Here is an 18,693-nt window from a genome sequence, read left to right as displayed (position 1 = left end):
CTTCCCTAATCTGACAAAGGAAATAGACTTTCAGGAAGTCCTGGAAACTCAGAGAGGCCCAAAGTAAGGAGGAACACACCAAGGCACATCAGAATTACATTACCCAAGATTAAAGATAAGGAGAGAATCTTAAAACAGCAGGAGAAAAGGAGAGAGTTACCTACAAAGGAGTTCCCATCAGACTGTCAGTTGATTTCTCAAAAGAAACCTGGTAGCCAAGAAGGGGCTGGAAAGAAGTATTCCAAGTCATGAGAGGCAAGGACCTACATCCAAGATTGCTCTATCCAGCAAAGCTATCCTTTATAATAGAAGGGCAGATAAAGTGCCTCCCAGATAAGCTCAAGTTACAGGAGTTCATCATCACCTAGCCCTTATTATATGAAATGTTAAAGGACTTATTTAAGAAAAAGATAAAAATATGAACAGTAAAATGACAACAAACTCACAATTATTAACAACCAAACCTTAAAACAAACAAACAAACAAAAAAACATAAACTAAGCAAACCACTTGAACAGGAACAGAATCACAGAAATGGAGATCACATGCAGGGTTACCAGTTCGGGAGAGGGAGAGAGGGAGAAAAGGTACAGAGAATAAGTAGCATAAATGGTATATAGAAAATAGACAGAGGGAAGTTAAAAACAGTATAGGAATTATAGAAGCCAAAGAATTTATATGTACAATCCATGGACATGAACTAAAGGAAGGAGATGTGGGTGGGAGGGGGTGTGCAGGGCAGAGGGGAATTAAGGGGAAAAAATGGGGTAACTGTAATAGCATAACCAATAAAACATATTTTTAAAATGGCAATAAATACATAACTATGAACAGTTGAATCTAAAAACAAACTAAGCAAACACTCAGAAAACAATCATAGATACAGAGAACATCAGGATGGTGGCCAGTGGAGAGGAGGCATGGGGGAATAGGAGAAATGGTAAAAAGATTAAGAAGTAGAAATTGGTAGTTACAGAATAGGCACAGGGATGTTAAGATCAAGTATAGGAAACGGAGTTACCAAAGAACTTATGTGTATGATCCATGAACACAACAAAGGAGGGGGAGATCCCTGAAGAAAGTGTGGGATGCTGGGTGAAGGGGGGCAAAAGGAAGAATTGGGACAACTATAATAATTTAAAAAGAAAATAAAAATAGCAATATTTGCCCCCCAAACCAAACAATTTCAGCCAAGCAATACAGTATTAAGAAATATTTATAAAGTGAATTTTCAAACACGCAAAAAGTAGAGGTTATTATAAGCCATCACTGCCTTCAATGTGCAAGACCAGTTTCCAACAATTATAATTTTTCTAACTTGTTTCATTCATACTGCCCTACTTTTACTTAATAACAGAATTTTAAAATAATAAAACAAAGTATCTTGACTATAACAGAAGTCTATGTCTAAGTGTAACAGAGATGTTATTACCAATGAACAAATACAAATCTGAAAAAGTGACTCCGGGTTGAATTAAACAGAGTGTGTTTTATTAATATCCTGTGCCCATTCATTCAGGTAAAGTATTCTACACCCTGATGGTCTATAATAATCATCAAGGCCACTCTTACAATCCAACATCCAAATTGGTACAGCACATCTAAACTGGGCTATGATGATGACTCCTTTGTGAAAAACAGACTAGACAATAAGAACTAAGCCACATCACCTTATCAGGAGAGCTTACAAGAACAGTTTTCAAACAACAATAGACATTGCAATTGCAGAGATTCTCAGAAGCAAATCGGGAATAACTCAATCTGCACAACACACTAGCTTTCAACCTGAGATGGAAAATAAACTAAAAAAAGAATGAGGGGGAAAAAAAACAGCATAAAAATTAAAATACTGTATTTTTAAAGTAAAATTTATTAATAAGATCAACAGGTATTCTGAAATAGCAATAGAATAAACTTTAGTGAGTCTAATCATAAAAATGAGGAGAGAAAAATAAAAACTAGGATTGAGTCCTAATATAATTCCAGAGATACAAAGTACTGTATTCATTTTCATACCACTAAAATTTAAGGTCTGAAAAAATGGATTTATTTTTTAGAAAACATGTATTTCTAAAACTAGTTTATACAAGAAATATTCAAGGAAGATATTTCTATTTCATGTAAACAATGCTACAGCATAAAAGATAAGAAGCTACCCAATTCATTTTTTAAGTCTAGAATAAAACTGTACATAAGAGTCCAAAACAGAAATTATATACTAAATTGATTATGAAATAAATGCAAACATAAACCACCCTAAATAAAGTGTGAAATCAAACTTACTCTTAGAAAGATATATCATGGTCAAGCAGAATTCATCTCAAGAATGTAAGAGTAGTTCACTATTAGAAAATCTTACAATTCACTGTATCAAAATAGTAAAGAAAAGCCTATGATGATCTTAACAGATTACAGTATCATCTGAATAGACTACATTAATTCTTGGTAAATCTATCAGCACATTATGAGGAGAATGTGACCCCCTTATATCTTAACTAGTCAAGATCGCTGAAGAATAAAGTTTACTTTATAACTGGAAGTAAATAGTATTAGAATCCTCTTAACCTGTTTTTTTTTTAACTTCTGCCAATGAAATGGAGCTTCACAGACGTGCAATTTATTCATAAGGTTGCTATAAAAATGTGTTTATTATTCAGGTATGATAAGGCCAACAGATCAAGAGACCGCTCACTGTGGGACAGTTTGTTCTTCACAGTTCCCAAAGGGAGCATATGCCATATTATGCAGGGCCACATGGGGAGCACCAAGGTAGATCAGGAGGCAAAAGGAGAGGAAGGAAATGTGGACAAAGCTCTTACTGTAGTTTCAGCAGGCTGTGAAGGTACCATACAGTTTCTCTAGTTATCTGATACCTGGCTCTGGGGTAATCATTAGGGCAGGGGGAGAGTGGCCCAGAGTGTAAGAACTGAATCAAGTTGGTGGTTGGGGATGGAGTCTGGATTGGTTGGTTTACATATGAAAGGAACGGTCACAAATGAGTTGTTTACTACCTCTAGGTTGACTGACCCTGGGAGGGGCAGTCTCCCCCAGAACCAGCACGGCCCCAGATGGCAAAACAATCAGAAATAGAAAAGGCATGATTAATACTAACAAAATTCTAGATATTTGCTTAGAAATATGAATCTTTATTATTAATAAGAGAACCTCGAGAAAAATAAGATGCCCCTTCTCCCTTTCAGTAAAATATTGTTCAATGCCAGACAAGAAGTTAAAAGAAATCAGTTTGGTAACATGTTAAATGGAAAATGTTCACAAGAAATATACTGATCATGCTCTACTGTGTAATATGGTCATTAGTATTAATATTCATAGCTGCAACCAATCTGTCCCGTTCTCTGTATAAAATAAAACTGTCTTTAGAAATGTTATTTAAACTAAGGGTTTTGTGAAATTCTTCATACTTTAAAAATTATTTTCAAATCTGTGGAACAAAATTTCACAAAATAGTTATTTTCTGATTATCTTGAAATTTCTGTATTACCCATATGATATATATACTTATCAATTCAAGAGAGACTCAGTGGCACATTCTTCCTTCCGTATTTTGTCTTTTTCATTTAGTATTATTATTTTAAAGATTTTATTTATTTATTTTTAGAAGAAGGGAAGGGAAGGGCGAGGAGAGAGAGAAACATTGACATATGCAACGAGAAACACTGATTGACTGCCTCTCACATGCCCCAATTGGAGGCTTGGCCCACAGCCCAGGCAAGTGGCCTGAAAATTGAACAGGTGACCTTTGTGTTTGTGGGACAATGCCAACCTACTGTGTCACACCAAATCGAGGCTAGTATTATTTTTTGAATAGCCTACAAACACCATTCAGACACAGTAATGAATGGCAACACCAGAATGACCTTTTATCACTACTCCTATTACACAACATACTAGTAGGCCTTTACCAACTCAGTGAGAAATTTACCTAGAAAAAATATGCACACGTAAATAAAAAACTCTTCGAAGAACGTAACCCAAATGTTAATGGTTAACTGGGGGTAATGGCATTCAGGTATGTTGGGGGGACAATCCTCCATGGCTCTTTTGCCATTTCTGAACATTTTGCAAGCAGAAGTACTAAACTCCCTTTGTTCTGGAGTATCTTTTCAAGGATACCTGTATAGAGTATAGCCTTGGAGGATACAATGTCTCTCTCTGGAGCAAAGGGAGATCTATCTACTATTCAGTAAATAAATACTTTCCCCTTAGGGGGGAAAGGTCAGGTAGATTTACTGTCCACTGTAAAAGACTTGGGGTTCCCTTTACTATAACACAACCCATTGTAATTATGCAGTTGTCACCTGGCCCTCTTTGCCTCTATTTGTGAATAATGAAGCTCAGGGAACAAGCACAAATGTTTATACATTGCTATTGCTATGAGAAATAAACTTGCCTTTATATATGTTCTAGAAGTCTCAGGTCTTCTTCCAGAATCCATGAAATATGATTAGACTGCAAGTAGGGTAAAGTAAAATCTCAGATCCTTCATGGTTTTTGACAAGGCAATTTCTATTTTCATTATCTTACATGTATTTTCTAACTTTACAATGAATGTGTATTATATGTGAAGAATAAAAAATGTTCCGATTATCACTTGGATAGGAGATAATGAAGAATAGCTACTTTGAAGGTTAAATGATTGACATAGACTTTCTCACTTTATGAATGTAACTCAGGTTTTAAATTACCATAGGTTTTAATGAAAGTCTTGTTCGGCAAATTGTAAATACAAATTTATTGCTAAAAAACTGCAGTGGAAAAATTTCTAAGGTAAAACCAATGGGGGAAAAATCCACTGACTGGTAGTGAAAGGATAAAATACTTGAAGAATTGTAAATTATTTTTGAAAATTTATTGAATTTTTTCTTTTGTGAGTAGATATTTTTGATGAACATCTAAGTACTAAAATATATGATGAGGTAATGAAGGCACTTACATAAAAAGTATATTGCTATAGAATGAGAATATTATTTAAAATTATGCTCTATTTAAACGCATTTAAAAATTAAATTTAGTTCAGGTTATTGTATTAATATAGGATCTTGTAACAGCAAGTCTGTACCATATTAAACTGTAAATAAGTCTCTTTTACGTAACAGAACCCAATTACATATTCATTTCTAAAACGTTTATGAAGAAAAACACAGCAGAAGCTAAAGGCTGGCTTCAAGGCCAATTGCTCACTAAAAAAAAGACAATCATTGAGAATAAGTTTTGAAATGTACTAGGTGAATAATATGGTCATACCTTCTTCTCTCCTAACCTCCTTTCTAACTTCATTTTTAAGAAGCAGCAATAACATCATCTACATGCAGGAAAATTTGGAATGCAAATATGGCCCTTCCTCTTTTAAGGTCCAATAAGAAGTCAAGTATCTATTTCAAACTGAAGAAATTTCAAGCTGCTTGAAAAATCCCAGAACATGGCAGTAGGCACCATGCCTATTGCCTCAAAAGAGCTGTGACTCTCATCCAAAGAAACATTTATCTTCAAAAATACTGAATCATTCCAACAGGCTGAGACAGACCAGTTACATAAATCCCTCTATGTAAGGCAAACCTAACAAATGAAGAATCTAATAGTTTCTATTCTTTCCTATTCATTTCATAAGTCCAGTAATTAATAAGTTTTCTTAACTTACCTAAACCATGTTTTTAATAGAAATATGTAGTAGAAAGTGCTTTTTGTTCTTATCTCCGAACTTTTAAGAAATCACTTTTGGACTTCTGGCCAAGATGGAGGCATAGGTAGACACACTGTGCCTCCACACATAACCAAGGTAAGGACAACAACAATTTAGAAACAATATAACAACCAGAACTGACAGAAAATTGAACCATAGAGAAGTCCAACAACAAGGAGTTTAAATAGACAATATTCATCCAGACTGGTAGGAGGGGTGGAGTTGGCAGCCCGGGCAGAGAGGGGTCAGGGCAAAAAAAAAAAAGCAGTGGTTTGCGGACCCCAGGCACACAAGGCAGCAGCTGACAGACCCTGGGTGTGCAAGATGGCATCTGGTGGACCCTGGGCATGCAGGCTGCAGTTGGCAGACCCTGGGCACAGGGTGGCAGCAGGCAGACCCGGTGTGGCAGCGATTGTGGAGTGGGGTGTAGCACACAAGGCAGCTGACCAGGCGGTCCCACATTTACACACAGATAAACCAGGTGAAACTGGGAGTGAGACAGACTGCGCAACTGAGGGTCCCAGTCGGGGGAAAACCCTCAAAAACACCGATTGAAAACACCTGGGGGGTTGAAGTGCCAGGGGAGACTCCCAGCCTCACAGGAGAGTTCATTAGAGAGACCCACAGGGTCTAGAATCAGCACCAGAAATCGCCCAGTTTGCTTGGGGGAAGTGGTGAAAGGGACTGAAATCCGACAGAGAGCAGAGCAAAATGCCACTATTTCCCTCTTGGACCCCTGCCCCACATACAGTGTCACGTCCAGCAACTGGGTTGCTCTAGTGAACACCTAAAGCTCTGCCCCTCATACGTAACAGGTGCATCAAGACACACACACACACACACACAGGCCCAAATGGAAGAACAGATCAAAGATCCAGAAAAAATACAACTAAGAGACAAAAAAGATAGCTAACCTATCAGATGCACAGTTCAAAGCACTGGTGTCAGGGTGTTCACAGAATTGGTTGAATCTGGTCACAAATTAGATGAAAAAATGAAGGCTATGCTAAGTGAAATGAAGGAAAATGCACAGGACAATGAATAGTGATGGGAAGAAAACTGGGAGTAAAATCAATGTGGAGTGGCCAAAAGGAAGAAAGAAAAAACCAAACAGAAAGAATGAAGAAATAGAATTCAAAAAAATGAGGACAGGCTTAGGAACCTCCAGGACATCTTTAAATGTTCCAACATCTGAATCATAGGGGTACCAGAAGGGGAAGAGGAAGAGCAAGAAACTGAAAAACTTACTTGAAAAAATACTGAAGGAGAACTTCCCTAATCTGACAAAGGAAACAGATTTCTAGAAAGTCCAGGAAGCTTAGAGAGGCCCAAAAAAGTTGGACCCAAGGGGGAACACATCAAGGCATACCATAATTACATTACCCAAGATTAAATGAAGGAGGAATTCTAGAAGCAGCCAGAGAAAAGGAGACAGTTACGTACAAAGGAGTTCCCATCAGACTGTCAGCTGATTTCTCAAAGAGACCTTACAGGCAAGAAGGGGCTGGAAAGAAGTATTCCCAAGTCATGAAAGGCAAGGACCTACATCCAAGATTGCTCTATCCAGCAAAGCTTTCATTTAGAATGAAAGGCAGAGAAAGTGCTTCTCAGATAAGGTCAATTTAAAGGAGTTCATCATCACCAAGCCCTTATTATATGAAATGTTAAGGGACTTATCTAAGAAAGGAGGATAAAAAACATGTATAGTAAAATGACAGCAAACTCACAATTATTAACAATCCCTATCACCACCTAAAACAAAAACAAAAAACTAAGGAAACAACTAGAACAGGAATAGACCCACAGAAATGGAGATCACATGAGGGGTAGCAACAGGGGAGCAGGAGGGAGGAGAGGGGGGGAAAGGTATAGAGAAAAAAGTAGCATAGATGGTAGGCAAAAATAGGGGGAGGGCAAGAATAGTATGGGAAATGTAGAGCTAAAGAACTTATAAAGTATGACACATGGACATGACCTAAATGGGGGAATGTGGGTGGGAAGAGGGTGTGTAAGGTGGAGGGGAATGAAAGGGGGGAAATGGGACAAACTGTACAGCATAATCAATAAAGTATATTAAAAAAATAAAAGACATCACTTTTATGCCAGCAATAAGCAGGGGCACTACTTATAATAAAGTAACAGCTTTCAAAGATATATACATAGTACCCAACAAGAATAAATGCTTCAACAAGTTTAGCCTTATAAAATTTAAGCCAAAAAGTATCATCAAGCAGCCCAGGTATAATTTCACAGATGCAAACCTCACTATAGTAAAACATTTAGAAATAAGTTTTTTTCTCCTCAAATCCAATACTGTGTTCTGTCTCCACAACTCTACTGAGGTTCCTTTTACTAATGCCATTTTAAGGTGTCTCAGCTGATGGCATTTAATAGCCTTTATCGTTCCTATTAACCCTCTGTGGCACTAGGCTTACAGACTCCCTCAGCCACTGTTCTCTGTGTAAGCTTCCCCTGGTTTTCTTTCTGCCATCCTCAACTCCCCATCTCTTGACTCCTAAAATATTTGGAATTTTCAGATTATACACTCCTCTATTCTTGCCCCACCTTTGGGTACCTCTCCATCCTTATAGGTTACTCTTTCATAAATCCTCAAATGCTTATTTCACTCTAGTTTTCAAGTACCAGATTCCTCTCCTAATGCTGACTAACACTTCTACTTGGATGTCTTGATGGCCAACTCACTGCAACAAGCGCAAACTAAATACTCTTCTCAAAACAACTGGTTCCTTTCCTGTATTCCCTCTCAGGAAATAATAATCCAATCAACCTCAGAGTGGAACCAAACTTTTTCTATATCACAAGTAAGTTTTAGTCATTCAATGTATTTTGGATCTGCCAGCTTTTCTCCATACCCACACTGCCTTTTGCTTGTATTTTTTAACATGCCAGCTGGCTTCTACTATGGCCCTTCCCTTCTGGCTCACTGGTTACCGGATCAATTCCATGATCCTTAGCAAGACACAGAAGACCTTAATTAACTGGCCCCTGTCCTAATGCTCATCTCCTATCCTCCATCCTGTATAAAGTGCTTATATCCAATCTTTATATGCATTACTGTACAGATTCACATCTTTTTACATCTTTTCCATGGACTACCCTATAATTTCACTTTCCTGCTGGTCACACTACTTTTCATCCTTCAGAATACAGATTAAATATATTTTCTACTATAAGACTATCCCTGAACCTCTTAGAATTGATTGCTTCTCTCCTTTTTGTCCCACCTCTGTATACTCAATACGTTGTTGGTACAAATCAGGCTCTTCCATGGGATCGTGAAGAAAGCATTATAAGGACACACAAAAGGGAGATTGTAATGTAGCAAAGTTTATTTGAGTAGAAATCTACCTCTTGGTTTCCCATGTCTCATCTACCTCTGTCCCTATGGAAAAAGTCCAATTGTGTCTTCGGCAAGGTGAAAACAAAGGCTGATGTCCAGAGTTAGTGTCACATTAAAGCTTAGTCAAGTGTAGCACCCAGCTAGTTTAGTTTGTGTTCCAGGCTACAATCACTGCTGTGCTGAGATAGTCAGGCTCCTGCCTGAGCCTGTATGTGTCTACACGGCCACTGACCATGCAGCTACTAAAACCACAAGGCTATAGAGAGAGAACACGCAAGTGCATGAGGTTGAGTGTGGGTCACAGGTAAAGGGAGAGCTCTGGGTTTCCCTCGGTTTTAATCAGGAGCCTCTTTGTTCAAAATAACCAATTAACTTTCCACACTTTCATGGGATAGTCTACCCCTTTGTTACATTATAGGCCTCTATGGTGAAGCACGTTCCCTGTACACACCAACAATCCAGTAGTGGAGAGGGCTGACAGTACTCCTGGTGAGATTTCCTGTGCTTTGAGGTCGGTGGCAGTCCCTTGGAGTGTATGAATGAGTCTATAAATACTATAGTTTTCCTGGCTAAGCATCAGGCTTATGCTCCCCAGTTTATTCAACTCAGTGTCTATTCCCTTTGCTTTCTTTATTAACTAGTTAACTAGATATGGTAGCAAATACTTTCATTAGTATATTTCTTACAACAGTTCATAAATTCTCGAAGTATGGTTCCTGAGATCATTTGAAGTCAGAAACATGCTCATAATAAACCTAAGATGTATCTTTTTCTCCCATTCTCTCAAGAATGTGTACTTGAGGTTTCTAGAGACTGCATGACAAGTGATTGCCAAACATACTAAATACAGAACCAGATGAGAATCTGGCTATCTTCTGTGAAGCCAGACATGAAAAGATTTTTGAAAAACCAATGATACTTTTCTCACTAATATTTTCTGTCTTGGAATACAGGCACACCTCATTTTTTAAAAAACATTTATTTATTGCAGATAGTTTTTTCATCAACCTAGAGGCAAACCCTCTACCAGCAAAAAGAACATGACTCACTGAAGGCTCTGATAATGGTCAGCATTTTTTAGCAGTAAAATAGTTTTTAATTAAGGTATGTACATTATTGTTGTTTTTTTAATGCTAGGCACAGTTAATAAACTATAGCATAGTATAAACGTAACTTTTAAATACACTGGGATGACAAAAAAAATTGAGTGACTTGCTTTATGCGAAATTTGTTTTATTGCAGTGGTCTGGCCAAACCCAAAGTAGCAGCTCTAAGGTATGCCTGTATATAGTTGTTTTCAGAAAAATATATTATGTGTGTTAATATGTAATAGTTTTACTATTTTTAAAATAAAAATAAACATTTAGAATTTTTCAGCTTAAATTTCTAATACTATAAATATCAACAGATATACCCCCACACAAAAAAACTCTTTGGGATCCTCAATTATATTGAAGAGAATCAAGAGGCCCTGAGAATAAAACATTTCAGAGAGACTGGTAATCAGTTCAGAGTCTTCATATAGTTTAGACCATGCCCTCCCTAATCACTTCTTGTTTTATTTCAAGGGTTATAGAAGAGGTACATGACACAACAGGAATCCCATGTAAGATTTGTTAGATAAAATAAATAAATTGGATTTAATTAACTGGATTAATGAAATCCCTCTCCTGAAGATTTGTCACATTACAATATATTTGGAGAAACTTTTATGGTGAAATGGAGATACTGCAACTTAACTCCCCTAAAAACAACTATAAATCTGGATAAAATGGTCAAAACATCCATTTTAAGACTCTAGAAACTAGGCCCTGGCTGGCGTAGCTCAGTGGATTGAGCGCGGGCTGCAAACCAGTGTCGCAAGTTTGATTCCCAGTCAGGGTACATGTCTGGGTTGCAGGCCACGACCCCCAGTAACCACACATTGATGTTTCTCTCTCTCTCCTTCTCCTTCCTTTCCCTCTCTAAAAATAAGTAAATAAATAAAATCTTAAAAAAAAAGATCCTAGAAACTGAACAAAAGTAAAATGCACTTTTTTTCCAAGAAAAACTACTGAACTACATATAAGAACAGTGAGTATCTCTGGTATTCTGTGTGGGGTGACTCTTATTACCTGGCCAGTGCTCGGTTTATAAGAAGTGATATACTAGGGTGGGTGTGGTGATGAAAACCAGCATCTTTACTGTCAGAGTGCTGCCCTGAATTGGTGTGCAGGGCCAAAATCCCCAAGCCAACCACATAGTTGATAAAGATAGCAAAATGGCTAGAAAAGAAATGGAGGGGGTTAAAAGGAGATCTAGTATGCTAAGGTTATAGCCCCATTGCAGGGTGGTGGATAAACCACCTGCAGAAATTTTACAGGAAGATAGCAGAAATGGGATGGATGGGAGATATATGGGGCGCTAATAACATTGCCACATATGCCTGGCTGACAGGGAAGCTATATAAATGTGCAGAAAAGAGTTAAAAAGTGATAGGCTCTCTATGTATCTCTCACTGACTGGGAGGCTGCATGCATGCCTAGGAGAAATCTAAACATCGTTGGTTGACTAGGAAGCTAGACACACAAAAAAGGTAAGATCTGAGGGAGGCTATACACATGCAAAGGCAAGATCAAAGTGAGTCAAAGAGAAAGAATATGCCAGGGAAGATGTGAAAAATGCCTGAACATTAAATATACTCCTCAACACACATCCAAGCCACTCAACGGAGGTGAAAGAAAGTCACTTGTTCAGGTAGCAGTGTAGATAAATGTGGTACTTGTGTCTTCCCACATCAAAACTACAATTAAACTACAGAATAACCAACATTTAGAACTGCCTAAAATAGAGCTGAACAAAAGTCCTCCAACTAAGGATATTTAAAAAAAAAAAGCCACATCCAAATTGGCAGGAAGGGCAGAGCCTATAGAGCGATAAAAATCAGAAGGGGTATCTTGGCTGTGGAGGTCCCCTGAGGAGTGAGGAGTCCCAGACCACACCAGGATCCCCAGCCCAGAGTTCCAGTGCCAGAAAGAGAATAACTTCTGGCTGTAAAAACCAGCAGGGATTGTGGTTGAGTGAGATGAAGTGCTCCTCGAGTCCCAGGTCTTCCTAAAGGATCCATGCACAAACATACTTAGACTCATTCCCTCTGAACTCCAGCAATGGGGCAGAAGCTCAGAAGACACCAAGGGCATGGGGAGAAACTGAATTGTCTGGCATCAGTGTGAATGCTGGAAGGGCAGCTTTCTCCCAGACAAAAGAACTAGCAGAGTTTTGAGACTCCCCCCACTGAGATGGCAGGTGGGCACCATATCTGAGTTGCCATTGGACTGACTCACACTGTTCACCCCACCATGGTAATTACCTGAGACCTCACCCCACCCACCTTGCAGGCCCACCTAAGCTGTTCCATACAAATGGCCTGTCTGTCTTGGCTCATGCTTCAGACTTTCCCAAAATCTCTCAAACAAGCAGCATCTGGTTTTGTGGAGCCTAGTATCTCTTGCTAAGTGACCCTAGCCCTGGCACTAGCAGTGGCTGGCCTTGGTTTGCAGCTTGGCCTCTCAAGGGCTATTCTAAGCCCTACGCAAGTAGCAGCGATCAGCAGATCACTTTGTAGCTCGTGTTGAGTAGACTCGGGCAGAACACATACAGGTGGTGGCTGACCTTGACCTGCATCTCCAGAAGGTCCCAGCACCACCGTATCTGGTGAACAGCTTCAGACCACAATGAAGCACAACCCAACAACCTCCACAAAGGACACTATCAAGAGGTAAACTCAGGTGGCACCAGAGCCCCGCTGAACTAAGTTTTATTTTGTAGGATTGGCCCCTGCACAGCTGATCCTCCTCAGTGGTAAAAGTCAGTCCTTGCAGCCCAAAATACTGGGCATATCACTCCCACTGGCATGCTAATAGGAATAAGGGCTCAACTAAAACAGGAGGTGTACACAGCCCACACAGAAGGGGAAGTACACCTAAAGTGCCCAGTTTGGGTGAATGGAGAGGCTGTGCCACTAAACCCTGCAGGTCAGCTACTACAGTAGGCCACTCTACCAAGCCTGGGAGATGCAGCAGCTCTAGCTAATACACAGAAACAAAACTGGGAGGCTACCAAAATGAGGAGACAAAGAAAATGTCCCAAATGAAAAAACAGAACAAACATCCAGAAAAAGAACTAAAATACAATGGAGATGGCAATCTATTAGATGCAGAGTTCAAACACTGGTTATAAAAATGCTCAATGAACTTACGGGAAGAGTAGATAAACTTAGCAAGACCTTTAACAATATAAAAAAGGGCATGGAAACCTTAAAAAAAAAAAACTGTCAGAAATGAAGGATATGCTAACTGAAATGAAGAATAATTTACAGAGAATCAAAGAGTAGCTGAAACAGAGAATCAAATCAGCAACTTCAAATATAAGGAAACAAAAAACACCCAATCAGAAAAGAAAAAAAAATTGAGGACAGTGTAAAGAGTCTCTTTGACAACTTAAAGCATACTAATATTTGCTTTACTAACATTTGCATCATGGAGTACCAGAAGGAAGAGAGAGAGCATGAGAAATTAAAAACATATTTGAAAAAATAATGATGGAAAACTTCCCTAACGTGGTGAAGGAAATGACATGCAAGTCCAGGAAGTGTAGAGATCCCAAACAACATGAACCCAAAGAGTCCCACACCAAGACACATCATAATTAAAACACCAAAGGTTTAAGGCAGAGAATCTTAAAAGCAGGAAGAAAAAAGCAGTTTCCTCTTACAACCTCTTACCTACAGGGAAGCTCCGATAAGACTGTCGCTTACCAAGGCAGTCTTGCCAGAAGGGACTGGCAAGAAATATTCAAAGTAATGCAAAGCAAGGGCCTACAACCAAGGTTACTCTATCCAGCAAAGGTATCATTTAGAATCAAAGGACTTACATGTACGAATGGCTTCCCAGACAAGAAAAAAGCTAAAGGAGTTTATCACCTCCAAACCAGTAAGTATTATGTGAAATGTTAAAGGGTTTGCATAAGGAGAAGAAAAAGAGACAAAATATATGAACAGCAAAATGGCAGTTAATACATACCTATCAATAACAAGCTAAAACAGAAAATTACCAAATGAGCAGAACACAAACAAACTCAGATACAGAGTACGTTTTGACATTTGCTAGATGGGAGGGAGTTTGCAGTGGTAGGTGAAAAAGATGAAGGATTTAAGAAGTACAAATTAGTTGTTACAGAATGGCCATAGGAATGTAAAGTACAGTGCAGGGACTACATGTAACAATATTCTAACACCATGTTTTGCTGTGTATAATGTGCACTTTTACCCAAATTTTTAAGGGGAAAAATAAGGATGAGCATTATCCATGGCTAGTACTAATTCTTTATTTATATAAATGTTTTTAGTTCTTTTATTTATGCTTATGTATTAAAAGTGTAACTCTAGGGAGTAAAAATGATATCCATATGTTCAAAAATAAATCCTAAATTCCTTTATAATACAAAAAAGTATCTATAAATAAATAAAAAATTAAATTAAAAAATTAAAATAAAAGATTTTTTCCTGAAACTTTGGGCCAAAAACGTGGGTGCGCGTTTTATATGGGAGTGCATTATACACGGCAAAATACAGTAAATATTTATGATGTCAGATGGGTATGAGATTTATCAAGTTGATCATTTAGTTAAGTTATATGCCTAACTACAAGTGTGTACACCTTAAACCAATAGAATATTTTATGCCAACTATAATGAAAACTAAAAAATAACTTACAACAAAAAGGAAGGTGAAAGAAAGTCTTACTGGCTCATGATGTTTGTTAAGTACAACCTCTGACCTATCAATGGCTGCTGTCTTATCTATGCAGACACAGGCACAACCCCAAGGAAGGAAGACCAAAAAAAAGAGAGACATAAAAATCGACATCTGTGTCATGACAAATACCACCAGTATACTCCTGACATTTTACTAAAAACAAATCAAAACAAAAAACCCTATCAACAACGATAACTTTCAGGTGGGAACTAATGAGATTTAATGTAGCTGCTACAATATATGACCTAAATTGACCAGTTTTCAATAAAAATTGAGACATACAAAAAAATAAGAAACATATTCAACAGAAACTTCTCTGAGTGAGCCCAGATATTAGACTGAGGACTAGAAAGAAAATACTTTTTAATGAATTATATATGACAATGATGATATCAAATAGAGAATATCACTTTAAAAAATTACAAAAAGTCAAATGAAAACACTGGATTTGAAAATAGCAACTGAAAATGTATTAGGTATGTTCAACAGCAGATGTGAGGTGGCCAAAAAAAAAAAAAAAAGATAAATTAAACACCCCAAATTACATTAAAAAAATCATTAAGGGAAAAATCCAGGAAGCTCAACAAACCTCACATAAAATAAGGAATCCTAAACAAATCACAGTCCACTGTTTAAAGACAAAAGAGAACAGCAATAAAAATAACTTTTTTTAGGACAAGGACACAGTGTAATTAACAGTCAACTTCTCATCAGAAACAGTTAAAAGTAAAAAAGAAGTGGAATAATATATTCAGTCAAATAAAAGAAAAATGTCAACTAAGAATTCTAGTATCTAACAAAACTAACCTTCGCAAACAGTCACAAAAGACCACCTATTGCATAACTTCACTTATGTGAAATACCCAGAAGAGGCAAGTCTATGTATAGAAAAAGTAGACTGGTGGCTGCCCATGCCCAGGGCTGTAAAATGTGGATACAGAATGAGGAGTGACTCCTAATAGGTACACAGTGCTTTTCAGTTGAAAATATTCTGAAATCGATAGTAGTGATGACTGAACAACTCTATAAATAAACTAAAAACTAACAAATTCTACATTTTGAATAAGTTGTATGCTATGTGAATTAGGGTTCAATAAAGTTATTTTTTTTAAATGGTAAAGTCAAGATATTCCTAGATCAATGAAGACAGAGAAATCATGGATGAAGATCTGTCATAGAGTAAATACTAAGGAAAATTCTCAAGGCTCTAAGGAAATGACACCAGACAATAACTTGAATCCAGAAGAAGAAATTAAGAGTGCCAAAAGTGGTTTGTCGGTAAAAACAAAGAAATTCACAAAAATATTTTTCTTTTCTTCTCTTATTTCTTTAAAAGATTGTATAAAACAATACTTATACCATTCTATTGTTACATTAATTAACAAATGTAGATTTGGTCTATATTACATAGGGAAGGAAATAGAGCTATATTGGAGCAAAGCTGCTATTTTCACTGGACTTACATCAATATTAGTCTATAGTAAAAAAGATGCATATTATAACAATCAACATTTTAAGATTATAATTCAAGAAGCACTCTTTTAGAAACATCAGAGAAATTCAAATATTACACTGGAAAATATTTTTTAAAAGGCAGCATAATTGAGAAACAAAAAGATGCAAAACAAAAATGAAGAACAAAAGAGCAGATATAAGTCCAACCTTATGAATAATTACATTAAATGTGAGTAGATTAAACACTACAATCAAAACACAGAGACTGTCAGTGCAATCAGAAAGAAAAAGAAATAAAAGTATCCATACTTGAAAAGATGTAAAATGATCTTGTCTGAAGATGATTATCCTCCCAGATGTAGAAAATCCGAAGGAATCAACAAAGGATATTTTTGACTTATGGCCAAGATGGAGACATAGGTAGACACACTGTGCCTCCTTGCACAACCAAAAGAAGGACAAAAACAAATTTAAAAACAAAAATTAACCAGAACTGACAGAATAGAACTGTATGGAAGTCCGACAACCAAGGAGTTAAAGAAGAAACATTCATCCAGACCAGTAGGAGGGGCAGAGATGGGCAGCTGGGCAGAGAGGACTTGCAGTAAGGCAGCAGCTGGAGGACCAGAGCAAGCAAGAAAGCAGCTGGTAGACCAGCTAGGCCTCAGCCTGTGGGCTGAGTGGCCCCACATATGCATACAGATAAACCGGGAGGAACAACTGAGGAGCGAAATAGACTGCACAACCCTGGGTTCCAGCTTAGGGAAATACAGCCTCAAAGACTCTGACTAAAAACACCTGTGGGGGTTGAGGCAGTAGTGGGAGATACTCCCAGCCTCACAAGAGTTTGCTGAAGAGACCCACAGGGTCCCAGAATGTACACAAACCCACCCACCCGGGAAGCAGCACCAGAAGGGCCCAACTGGGTTATGGGCAGCAGGGGAAATGACTGAAAGCTGGCAGAGAGCAGAGAAAGCAGCATTGTCCCCTTTCGGGCCTGTCCCCCACATACAGTGTCACAACACAGCAGTGACGGTTGCCCCGCCTTGGTGAACCAACACCTAAGGCTCCAACCCTTACTATATAACAGGTGCACTGAGACAAAAAAAAAAAAAAAGGCCCAAATGAAAGAACAAATCAAAGCTCCAAAAAAAAAATACAACTAAGTGATGGAGAGCCAGCATATCACATGCATAGTTCAAAACACTGGTAATCAGGATGCTCATAGAATTGGTTGAATATGGTCGCAAATTAGAGGAAAAAATGAAGGCTAACCTAAGTGACATAAAGGAAAATGTACAGGAAACCAACAGTAATGGGAACAAAACCAGGACTCAAATCAACACTGTGGACCAGAAGAAGAAAGAAACATTCAACTAGAACAGAATGAAGAAATAAAAATTCAAAAAAAATGAAGAGAGGCTTAACCTCCAGGACATCTTCAAACATTCCAAATCTGACTCATAGGGGTGCCAGAAAAAAAAGAGGAACAAGAAATTGAAAACATAATGAAAGAGAACTTCCCCAATCTGGCAAAAGGAAATAGACTTTCAGAAAGTCCAGAAAGCTCAGAGAGTCCCAAAGAAGTTGACCCAAGGAGGAACACACCAAGGTACATCAGAATTACATTACCCAAGATTAAAGATAAGGAGAGAATCTTAAAAGCAGCAAGAGGAAGGGAGAAAGTTACCTACAAAGGAGTTCCCATCAGACTGTCAGCTGATTTCTCAAAAGAAACCTTTCAGGCAAGAAGGGGCTGGAAAGAAGTATTCAAAGTCATGAAAGGGAAGGACCTACATCCAAGATTGCTCTATCCAGCAAAGCTTTCACTTAGAATGGAAGGGCAGATGAAGTGCTTCCCAGATAAGGTCAAGTTAAAGGAATTCATCATCACCAAGCCCTTATATGAAAGGTTAAAAGGACTTATTGAAGAAAAAGATCAAAAACACGAACAGTAATATGACAACAAACTCACAGTTATTAACAACTGAACCTAAAAACAAAAACAAACTAAGCAAACGACTAGAACAGGAACAGGTTCACAGAAATGGGGATGACATGGAGGGTTACCAGGGGGGAGGGTAAGAGAGGGGGAAAAGGTATAGAGAATAAGTAGTATAAATGGTACATAGGAAATAGGGGGAGGTTAAGAATAGTATAGGAAATATAGAAGCCAAAGAACTTATATGTATGACCCATGGACATGAACTAAAGGAGGGGGGAGGGAGTCTGCAGGGTGGAGGGGAATAAAGGGGGGGGGGGGAATGGGACAACTGTAATAGTATAATCAAATAAAATATATTTCAATTCTTTAAAAAAGGAATCAATGAAGTTTTATAACCAATAAATGATTTCAGTAAAGTCATTGGACATAACATCACT

At 37.9% G+C, this 18,693-nt stretch overlaps 1 protein-coding gene across 1 annotated transcript in view; it reads right to left on the bottom strand.

Annotated features, from left to right (window-relative positions):
* ANKRD12 (ankyrin repeat domain 12) overlaps positions 1 to 18,693 on the bottom strand; it is a 157,452-nt gene that overhangs the window by 81,305 nt on the left and 57,454 nt on the right.

The sequence above is a fragment of the Phyllostomus discolor genome, chromosome 9 (genome assembly GCF_004126475.2).
Source record: "Phyllostomus discolor isolate MPI-MPIP mPhyDis1 chromosome 9, mPhyDis1.pri.v3, whole genome shotgun sequence".
NCBI lineage: Eukaryota > Metazoa > Chordata > Mammalia > Chiroptera > Phyllostomidae > Phyllostomus > Phyllostomus discolor.
This window is presented reverse-complemented; position numbering and strand designations above follow the sequence as displayed.